Below are 12322 nucleotides of genomic sequence, written 5' to 3' on the forward strand. Positions count from 1 at the left end.
TGTAGGGTAGAATCCTTCCTTGCCATTACCTAGCTTCTGGTGGAAATCACCAATAACTGATATTACTTGATTTATAGATGCATCATTCCAGTCACTGCCTCTTCCATCAATGGAAACTCCTGTATGTCTCTGTGTTCAAATTTCCCTCTTATAAAAACACCAGTCATATTGAATTAGGGCCTACCCTAACGAACTCATTTTAACTTGATTCTATCTTCAAAGACCCTCTTTCCAAATAAAATAACTTACTGTAGGTTAGGACTTCAACATATCTTTAAAAAAATCTAAAATTCAACCCATAACAATGTTATAATAAACAAACAACAGGGGCGCCTGGGTGGCTCAGTAGGTTGGGCGACCGATTTCAGCTCAGGTCACGATCTCGCAGTCCTTGAGTTCAAGCCCTGCGTCGGGCTCTGGGCTGATGGCTCAGAGCCTGGAGCCTGCTTCCGATTCTGTGTCTCCCTCTTTCTCTGCCCCTCCCCTGTTCATCTCTGTCTCTCTCTGTCTCAAAAATAAATAAACGTTAAAAAACAAAACAAAAAAACAACAACTACAAAACAGAGCAAATTTAACTTAAATTAAGATATACCTAGATTCTAGTATGTTTGTTTCCACTATTTTTCTTCATCTTGGTTTACATTCCGTATCATGTGATATGCAGTGGTAGAGTACATGCTAATAACCTTTATTTTATCATCTTATAACAAAAGTGCCTTAAAGCTAAATATCTGTCTGTAGGAACATATCATAACAAGGACAGTAACAATAAACCCAACAGGATCCCAGGTATATGACATATTTTGACCTAATCATATGACTTCCCCCCAACATATATAACATTTTTATTTTTGTTCTTTTGTTACCAAAATAAAATCTTCCGTAAATGAAATCTACAATCATTCCTCTAATGTGAACAAAACACAGGTATTTCCTCTTAAGAGGTGGTGGGCATTCTGCAAATCAACCTAGACTATGGACAGTACGTCAGTCTAAAAACGCACTTTAAGTCAAACATATAGAATAAATTTATTTATTTGGTTACTCTTTGATTTTGCAGGAACTTTAAAGCAGTAAATGAATAACACCAATGACTGATATATTTGTCTTATTAACAAAATCAGAGAAAATAAAATGTAGTGGGGTTTTTTTTGCTTGTTTTTGTTTTGTAGGTTGAACCTGGGAAGGTAGAAATCCATTTCCCTCTCTTAAACAACATTAGATTTTAAACTTTTTGTAATTGAATTTACAAATTCTCCTGCAATTCATGAAGCTCACTTTCAGAGATGGACAAGTGTTGTCTTTCTACTTTTACTTTTTTACTCTCCATCTTTATCTTGCTCCTTTCCTTCTTCTCATGCAATTTACTTGCAGCTCCACCGTGTATTTTCAGACACTGCTCAGCCTTGTGTCCTGCTAAGCTAAAACTTTATCCCAAGTTTATCCCCGCCTACATTTCCAATACCCAACAAGATCAAATTTCACAGTATTTCATCTGCCAGCCTTTTTATGATGCTGAAATTTTAATGTTTAATCCTCTCCCAAAAGGCAGATTTATCAGTAATAATTTCCTTTCCACCTTCAGACTTTTTTTTGCCTTCATTTTGAGGAAGCACACAAAGACTTGATGAATTAAATCAGTTACTCAATACACTTTACCTCAGTAATTACTACCTGTTAGTCACTAACCTAAGTGATAGAAATGTCAAAAATTAATTTTTGGTTTTGTGCCATAAATGCTAACAAATACATTGAAATGAATACCTCTTTATGTCTAGTATTGTGCATTTTATTCTCTTCTTTTTCAAAATTATTTTTTCTTAATTATTTCTTGTACTGGAATGTAATTAAGCCATGCACATGCTTTTCTAATACAAACTGATATAATACTTCCTTTCTATTAATGAGGCAAAGTTATTCTGACTTCAAAGGATTTATAAATGAGAGTATGATATGATAAATTTCAATTGGAACATTTTAGCAAAATATAAACCAAATAAAGCAATTTTTAGTGCTTTAGCAATTTTTATTTAATATCTAACTGGAAAATATGAAACTCCTTCTGCTCTTAAACAGCATAAAGGGTTATTTGAGAAGACAGATGTCCCAAGAGAGACTGTTCTTAGAGTAATTTTAGCCTCATTTTGAAAAGATTAGAAAACCACGTTCTCTCCTCATGGTATTTAAATATCAGGTTTTTACATTCAAAAGGTTCTGATAGTGTGAAATAAAACATTCAGAATTTCAATTTCTTTTTTTTTTAGAAGAGTGTTCTATTAATCCTTGTGACTTGACTAGCAATAAAAATTCAATATTTTTCAACCTCAAAACCCCAAAGTGTTTTAAGTACTTTAAATTTAATCTCCATTTAAATTCTTCCCAGTTTCAGGTCATTTTGGTATGACATAATGAGACTGTGTCACAAAGTTGTCCCTGATAATCAAGAGTAACTGAAAATCTTAATATCTGAATGGCAGATAGCTGACAGTTTTTGATAAAATGGCTAGAGGATGGTGGTTAAATTTTTAGTAATCATAAATCCAAACTTGTATTCAAAATTACATTTCTAATTTGTTTTTATAATTTGTTGAAAGACTTTAGAAAAATCCTTTAACTGTTTTTATATGGGCTATTTATTGATAATGTCTACATATTGCCAAATAAATAACTGAAAAAAAATAAAGTATATCCCCTCTCCATAGCTTGATGTGATGATGTTAGAAATTGATGTTAGAGTTATATTTCCACATTTACTGAGATGTACATAAAATTAATATTAAATCTGATTCTTTTTGAATACTTGATATATGTTTATTAAAATACAGGAATTCCTTTTTTTTAAAGGAATTCCTTTTTTTAGTCTCCTATAGTAATATTGTTTTATAGCTAGTTCAATGAAAGAGTTTTTCTATTTCCATAATTTCCATATTCAAGCTGTCATATTTGACCTTGTATCTATTGTTTTCAACTCTCTTAATGTTAGTGCTCAGTTTGAATGTAAATTTATTGATCATCTCAAATCTTAGATTTGAACTCTTTGGCCATTTTTATTCAAAAAAGTTTATTAAACACTCTGAAGCCAGCAATTTGCTTATTTCTTAGGGAATACAAAATATATGGAAATATTACAACTAGCTTAAGTATTTACATTTTGCTTATAAAATCAGTTTTTGCTTGATATATGGCATCAGGAATAAACATGATAGATTATTTAATTATATTATAGGTCAACATGCAATTGGCACTTGAAGATTTGAAAATTTTAGATTAATCAATTAGCAAGAAAAATTACACTTGTAAATGTTGGTTCCTTAGTTTTATTAAAGAAAATAATACATTTCAAAATGAAAACTGAAGGGGATAGGGTAGTGGAAAATTAACAGAAAACCTTTCTCTGTGGGGCATGATTTTAAAGAATGGGAGAGTAAAGGTTAATGATGAATCAATTGTACTCTAGCGACAGGCCAAGTTATGAGGAACTTTGAATAAACAAATGAATTACTTGGACTTGGTCTACTTTATGACAGGCAGAAAATGCCATTATCTGTCATTTGTTCATCTGATTTTGTTCTTATTTACATAAAAATATGTAAATGTTTAATGTATTTTTTAACCAAAACTCATGGAAATAATAAATGACTTGGTAAAATCAATGCAAAATATGATAAATGCATGACAGATATTAAGACTAAAGCAATACTTGACATCACAGGCCAGGAAACAGCAAACTTTTTCTATGTAGGGTCAAAAAATAAATATTTTAGCCTTGATGAGTGGCTCTCTGTCTCTGCTATTCAACTCTGCCATTGTAGAATGAATGCAGCCTCAGGCAACGTGTAAATGAATCAGCATTGCTATACTCTAATAAAATTTAATTAAAAAACAGTAACAACACTAACAAAAAACAGGTGGCAGGCAGGATTAGGCCTGTGGACCAGTTTGCAAATCTCTGTGTGTTGTAGGCAAAAAGATCATGCATTTTTTGAATGCCAATGTTCATTAAACACAGTAAGACCAAGAGTTACTCCAGAAAATTGTTACTTTAAGAAAGATTTAGTAGTTCTTACAGATTTTAGTGGCAATTTCTCAAATTCCATACATTTAAATTGAATGTGGCTGAAAATTTACCCATTAAACAATGATTAGATTAGAAGACGGGTTCTGGTCAAGAAATGGGAGTTTACTTAGAAAAAGATTTAGTCTTTCTATTAATTAGATAAGAAGATGCTGGTGGGCTGTTTTCCATGTCAGCCTGCTGAGATGTCATTCTAGTTAAATGAATCGAGTATCCTGTGATTGAAAACCTATCTGGTGATAAAAGAACATATCCCTTAAAGTTAATGAACACTCTTTCAATGTAAGAATGTGGAAAAATATTAAGTAAAAATATAAAAATTTCAATGAAGCACAACTCCATTCAGTAAAATGTTTTAAACACAAGTTCAAAATTCAACTCAAAAGAGTGACATGAATCAATGATGTATTGCTAAAATTATGATCAGTAAATCATCCCAAAGCCCAGTGCCTCAAATCAATAAGTATTCATTTAGTTCACAAATCTGAAGTTTGACAACTTAGTCTGGGTTTATCTGGAGTCACTACTATGTCTGATGGTCACCTACAGATTGGCCTTGTATGGGTGGATTTGTCTCTCCCATTTACTTCATTATTTTTAACAGAGCATCATAAGAATATGCTCCAGGTGAAGGCAGAGGAACACGAAAGCAAGTGGAAAGGCAATGTTATATGACAAATAAGATGGATACAGAAAAAGGTAAGGAATTAAGCCCTTTGATACAAATAAATGGTTTAGCCATTAGTATATTTCAGTAGGTCCGTGCAGATTTTGCAATTTCTGCAAACATTACTGTCAGTTACGTTGATTAGCTTCAAATTCTGGGAGTCAATCTCTGAAATAAGACTAAAATAATAATTTTCCAGCCTGGACTTCAGGCATAATGTAAGAATAAATTTAAAGTAATGTAACAATTTTAGATGGAAGTGATAACTAAAAGTGTTTTTTTAGAAATAAAGGACATGCATTTCAAGGTAAAGCATTTAATTTGATATTTTAGACCAAACTTGCATTTTTCACATAGAGTAAGAATACTTTGGAGATCCAACTGTGTCAATCTTTGTTCTGGTACTTTTAATACACCTACTAAGTATTTCTTATTAAAAAGTTTTGCATGCATCACCAGTTCCTTGGTAGCTCTGGTTGAAAATGAACATGTTAATGATGTGTTTTAAAATATATTATGTTAATTGCCAAATCACGTAGAGAAAAATCTATGATTTCTTTTTTTTTTAAGTGAGAAAGGATTACAATTTAATTTTGTCTTCTGTTCATCATTATCCTGGTCTAAGGTTCATCGTTAATGTTAAAGAAAGTAGCAAACTTGTGGTATGTTTGAATGCTGTTAGGAAAATCAACACAGTGTGCCATATGCATTCACATTTGTATTTGATCCTCTATGTGACAGCTAGAACAATCTGGTTTGTCTGTAAAGTTAGCACATATAATTAAAGCGCATGTGGGATAAATTTTCATAATGCTGCATGGGGCTTCAGCCTTGCATCTGTCATTAAAGTCATTAGAAGCAGAATTGCTAACGCCTTTTGTTACTCTCTGACATTTTATTCCATGTGAAGCATAAAAAAAGAAGCAACACACTGTTACTATTTTCTTTTTCAATTAAATAGTTTGTATGCGGGTTACATTTGAGCCTTGAAGATGACAGATCCTATTCTTACAGGTAACAGCATTCCAATTTGACTCATTATATACAAATACGCACATATACACTCTGCAGATTCAAAATTATATGTCTTCAAAAATAAACCTCTTTTATGTAAATGTCCAATTTATAGATATTCATTCAAGAATTCCAAACAACTTCCGATGCTTCCCCTAGAATCAGAAGCATTTAACATTTGAATTCAAATTATGCTCTTTGTATACTTTGTTTTTAAAATGTCTGTGTAGATTGAATTTTAAAGGAGTAATAGAATATTTAACAATAAAACTGCTTTTCCCATTTTAATGTTGATAGTAATTGAGCATGGTACATTCTTTGCAGGGTCTAAATTACATCCTGAAAATACATGAGTTATTTTGGCTTAGTAGGGTACCAGTTATTTCATTAACCTTATGTTTTATTACATTATTTAGAATCTGACAGAGCTGCACTCCAGTCTCTATCTACATGACCTTAACTATTTGAGGCTTCAGTTTGCTCATTGGTGAAATGGCAACCTCATTGGTTAGTCATAAGAATTAAAGGAAAGAATACAGAAGCACTTCACCTTACGTTTATCACAGAACTAGGACTCAATGCATAGTGATTAATATTAATATTATTGTCAATTATAATTTGGTATTATTATCATATGTTAATGCTAAAATCCATATAACCCCTGATCCCCTGAAATGTGAAGGACCTTACTGATATTGTGACAAAACAGGACAAAAGTGGGAACTGTCAGAGAGGCGTCTTCCCAGATTATACTACAACTGGTTTCATGTGACTTAAACCACACTAGTAATTAAGTAAGTTTAGGGAATTTGCAAAAAAATGATGCTGTGTAATAATACAATGTTTTAGCAGAATTTAAGATGTGAAGACCTTTTCTAAGTGGCTTAATTTGTACATACAAAGAATAATAGAAAAACTGTTACATTTCTGAATAAACTGTGGATAATTATAACAAGGCAAGAACAATTTAGTGAGAGCAAGTAATCCATTAATTAGGACCAAAAAGCTGAATAAAATCTTAAGTGTCTGATTTAAAACTCCTCTATAATGTCCCCTCCTATAATCTGCCTCTTAAATACTTTTACAGCTTCATCTTTGGCTGTCTCCATTCACTTTGCAAATAATTCAGTTGCTATTCTGCTTGTATACACTAATTTATCTTTCTAAAATGACCACTTTTTTTATTTTCTACCTGGCAAACATAAGGTAATTCTTGAAGACTAAGTTCAAATCCCATCCATTCTTTAAGCTTTTTCTGAGATCAAGAACATATCAAGAAATAGTAACCACTGTTTCCTTATGTCTCCCATTGTTCCCTAAATACAGGACTGCCAACACACCTGTGAAATTTTACCACATGTACTCATTTATAAATCTGTCTCCACCTTGAATTTAGGTTCTTCAGTATAAGGGTTTTGTCATCATTTGTATGTTAACTTTCAAGGTGGAAAAAGATGCTCATTGACTAATGATGATTTGCCAATTAATGTCTCTCTAATTTCATGACTAAAGGCTGATTCAGTTGCAGTAGTCTTTTTTTTTTTCAATGTTTATTTATTTTTGGGACAGAGAGAGACAGAGCATGAACGGGGGAGGGACAGACAGAGAGGGGGACACAGAATCAGAAACAGGCTCCAGGCTCTGAGCCATCAGCCCAGAGCCCGACGCAGGGCTCGAACTCACGGACCGCGAGATCGTGACCTGGCTGAAGTCGGACGCTTAACCGACTGCGCCACCCAGGCACCCCCAGTTGCAGTAGTCTTAAGAGTTTCCAGGAACAGAGTCAATTCACTATAACTTGACTACATTGTTTAGGTTGAGGATGTTCAACAAGGTAGAGATCATGGATACAAATAAAGCGGTGCATTATAAAGATAATATGTACAGTTTGGATTGTCATGTAGCAGTGCTGCTCTAAGGAGTAGAGATAAGGGGTAAACCATGTTTAATGGTTTGATTTAATTGACTTATACACTGGAAAATTCACTTGTCTCAATGAGATCAGGAGAGGTCAGATCCCTAGACTGTTCTGCAGGCAAATGGCTAACATTTAATTTATATCAACCAATAATTAGCATACACTCCATAGCAAGCAACCTAAGCTGATTACAGACTTTCCTTCTTGAGGATAGAGTTCCATATAAAAATATACCATAGGGAAAAGGGGTCATAGAAATCATCTACCACCTTCAACCTTTCTTTTTCTTTTTTATTAAATCAGTTTATTGATGAGTTGACATATAATCGATTCCATATACTTAGAGTCTTCAATTCAGTAAGTTTTAATAACTGCATACACCTATGAAGCCATCACCATGATAAAAATAATAAACATTTCCACTACCTCCAAAAGCTTCAATATACCCTACTGTAATCCTGTCCCACTACCTCTCATTTTCCTCATTGATTTTTTTGTCACTATTCATTTGCATGTTCTACAGTTTTATATGAATATAATCATACTTTATGAAATAATTTTGTCAGGCTTCTTTCACTCAGCAAAACTATTAAGAGATTCATCCATATTTTGGTGTGATGTTGTTCTTGTCATGCATTTTACTTTTAAACATGCATTACATTGTGTTTTTTGTTTAAATAATCAAATATCTTTCAAGAGATTTAAAGAACAAGAAAAATATGATATATTTATCAATGTAGTTAAGTTTTGGGATCTACATTTTGTAGAGTCCTATCTTATGCCATTTTTATTCTGTCTAAAGAAGTCCTTTTAACATTTCTTATAGCGTGGGACTGGGACTTCTGGTGAAGAATTCTTTCAAAGCTTGTGTATCTGAAAAAAAAGGGGGGGTTATATTTAAAATATATGCTAGCCGGGTATAGAATTCTAAATTCACATCTTCTTATCCATCAGAATTTTTCTGCCAGAACTTTCAGACAGAACTTCTGTCTCCTTTGTTGTATTGTTTCTGATAAGAAATACGCTAGAATCCTGAAGTTTCCTAGCATTTTTCTCCCTGTTGCTACTTTTAAGATTTTTTTCTTCATTATTCATTTGGACTTGTGTTTTTCTTAATCTTCCTTGTGGTTGGAATTCATTGAACTTTTTGCATTGGTTTCTACCAAATTCAAAAGGTTTTCAGACGTTATGTCTTAAATATGCTTTTGTTCTCTCCCTCTGGGGACTCAAATTATACATACATTAGGTTGTTTAAAGTTGTCCCAAAGTTCATTTATGACTTTTAAATTATTGGTTCTTTTTTTTTTCTGTGTGTTTCATGTTTGTTATCTTCAAATTCATTAATCTTTCTTTCATACTGAAACATTAGCAATTATCTTGTTGAGCATGTTTTACATTTAAAATTTTTTAATGTTTATTTTTGAGACAGAGAGACAGATTGCAAGCAAAGGAGGGGCAGAGAGAGAGAGAGAGAGAGAGAGGGAGACCCAGAATCCAAAACATGCTCCAGGCTCTGCGATGTCAGCACAGAGCCCAACGCAGGGCTCGAACTCACGAGAGCGTGTTTTACATTTTAGATACTATAATTTTCAACTCTACAAATTTGAATGGATCATTTTTAAAGCTTCTATATCTCTGTATAACTAATGGGACAACAGGAACACAGTTTGGATAAGTGTTTTTAAAGGCCTTGTCTGCTAATTCTAGCATCTGTGTCACTTCTTGGTTGGGTTTAACTGGTTGCTATTTCTTCTCTTATGGGTCATAGTCTTCTGCCTCTTATCATCCTTACTGATTTTTGACTAAGTACTAGACATTGTGAATTTCACATTGTTGTGTGCTGGATATTTTTATATTCATAAATATTCATGAGATTTATTCTGGGATGCAGCTAAATTACTTAGAAACAATTTGATCCATTTGTATCTCTGATTAAGATCTGTTAGGTAGGACCAGAAGAGCATTTAATACAGGGTTTATTATTCCCCACTACTGAGGCAAAGCCCTTCTGAGTACTCTACCCAACACCCTGTTAATATTGATACTTTCCAGACTGAGGACAGGCTTGGAACAGACACATCACAGACATGTATTACCCAGCTTTAGGTAATTTCCTCATGTGCATGGGATTGAAAATACTCAGATGAATATTCAAGGAGACCCTGTTAGATTTGTAGTTCTCTATGCAGCTCTCTTTTTTAGTTTTCTATCCTACAAACTTAAGCTGGCTTTGTTGCCCCAGATTTTCAGTTCTGTTTTATGAACTCAGGCATCTGCCTGGATCTAGAGGAATTCCCTATTACAATGTGATAGCCTGGAAACACTCTCAAGGCAGTAAACTGGAGCACTCATAAGGCTGACCTTATTTCTCAGGAATTATTGATTGCCCCTCATTGCCTGATGCCCAGTGTCTTGAAAAACATTGTTTCAAATATTGTGTGTGTGAGTGCAGATATGTGTGTATTTTAAGTGTGTAGGGATGGATAAATCTAGTTCCTGTAACTACCTTGGCAGGAAGAAGAAGACCAATCACAACCATTAAACCAGCTCATTACATGTATATTCAAAGTTTGGTAAAGCCAGCTGCAGACACATCAGTTCTGTTGTCAGTAATCACTCAAATAGAATCGGTTTCATGCAAACCTTGACTTTACCTCTGATTTCTTACTTTAGTACTTACTTTTAGAATGACTAATTTTCTTTTTTCTGTCTTGGTAATCTAGATACTCTTAAACTTTATTTAAAATAATTTTTCCAGGGGCGCCTGGGTGGCGCAGTCGGTTAAGCGTCCGACTTCAGCCAGGTCACGATCTCGCGGTCCGTGAGTTCGAGCCCCGTGTCAAGCTCTGGGCTGATGGCTCGGAGCCTGGAGCCTGTTTCCGATTCTCTGTCTCCCTCTCTCTCTGCCCCTACCCCGTTCATGCTCTGTCTCTCTCTGTCCCAAAAATAAATAAAAACGTTGAAAAAAAATTTTTTTAAATAATTTTTCCAGCAATTTCTGCTCCTGTCTACCTCAGATAGTTTACCCCAGAGGAGTACACAATGTTCTGCTTATATAGCACCCTCTTGATCTTCCTGAGAAATGTTAGCATATATGCATTCTAATATTCTCACTTTACACACAGAGAGAGAAGTGGGGAGAAAAAGGGAGACAGAAAGGAGAGAACGAGAGAGGAGAGAGAGAGAGAAGAAAGGAGAGACAGACAAATCAAAAACAACCATCCAGAACAAATGGTTGGCTCCATCTACCCTACAAAGACATTTTAGTTTTAAGAAATAATTGTTTTTCTTTGTCTTGTTGCTGCTTATCTTTAATTACATCATGCTCAGTTTCCATTTGATGAGATGCAGCTCAAAGATTTTGATTCTCTTGTTAAATGGTTGGCTCACAATATCCAAAGTGACAGAATTTGCCATGATATATTAAAGGGAGAAAGTTTAAGCATTCAAAGACAGAACAACGCTCCTCATAAATTGCTCAGTTCTTAGGTCCTTAATCATTCACAAATTAGAATTTGAGATAAGAATAAAATGACAGTATGTTACTTCTGAGTAGGGATCTTAAGGCATCTAAAAATTTCAGGCTCTTAGTATTACTGTTGCTTTTTGGATAAGAGCCATCCCTACATCAAAATTCAAAAGAGATGGTATATTAGGGGAAATCAATGTTTATTAAAAACCTACTATGCCTTACTATACTCCTTACTATACATTCTACATTGTTTGCACAGATTTTTATTTCCACATGAATCTTAATAACCAGTTAGTAGTTCTTACATTTTACTGATGAGGTTTAGAATTATTATGTATTCAACAAATATTTATTGACTACTTATCAAATTCAAGGCACTGTGTTAGACTTTAAAAAATGAAGATCACCTAAAATAAATGCATGGTGTATAAATAATTCCTGAATTTGAACCCATAATAAATGTGGGTAATGGAGCCTGTCACAACTGCTTACCTCTGCAATTGTAATATGAAAGCAGCCAGGGATAATATACAAACAAATGAGTGTGACCATTTTTTCCAATAAAACTTTATTTAAACAAAACAAAAATACACAGTGGACTTCATTGAGTCACTTTTTGCTGAGCCCTGTACTTGACAGAACTGCAACATGGCAGGTTTCAAATGAATATAAAGGAACAAGGTAAATCACAATTGCATGACACCATCCCCACTAAGAATATTCTAAGTAACTAAATGTTTTGTTTCGTTTTTTTTGCAGAGTTTAAAAGAGCTTGTGAACAGTGAAAGCTTTCTCTCATAAAATGTTATGTTTCCTCTGGATTTCAATGAAAAAACATTTATTTTTATATAGTTATAGGTAAGATAGAGATGATATAGATGTAGATAGATAACATATTTCTTAGTAAAGAACCGAGTTCAGAGATTATGAGGAAAAATAATTATAAAGTTCAAGGAAAGCTGTCAGAAACAGATAAAGTTAAAAAAATACTATATTTGAGAACTCTGTTTAAGGTCCACTCCACTCATTACTATTCATTATAGCTCCTCATTGCTGTATCTGGCCTCAGCCTGACTTTTCATTTCTGTATGTGTTTCAAAATTCCAAAAAATGATGTCAGAAAAATGTTCAGCTTATGAATAGTTTCCATTTTCTTAAATCACTTCTAAATAAAAG

This window comes from Puma concolor, chromosome D3 (assembly GCF_028749965.1).
Source record: "Puma concolor isolate L17-30 chromosome D3, mPumCon1.1.hap2, whole genome shotgun sequence".
Lineage (NCBI taxonomy): Eukaryota > Metazoa > Chordata > Mammalia > Carnivora > Felidae > Puma > Puma concolor.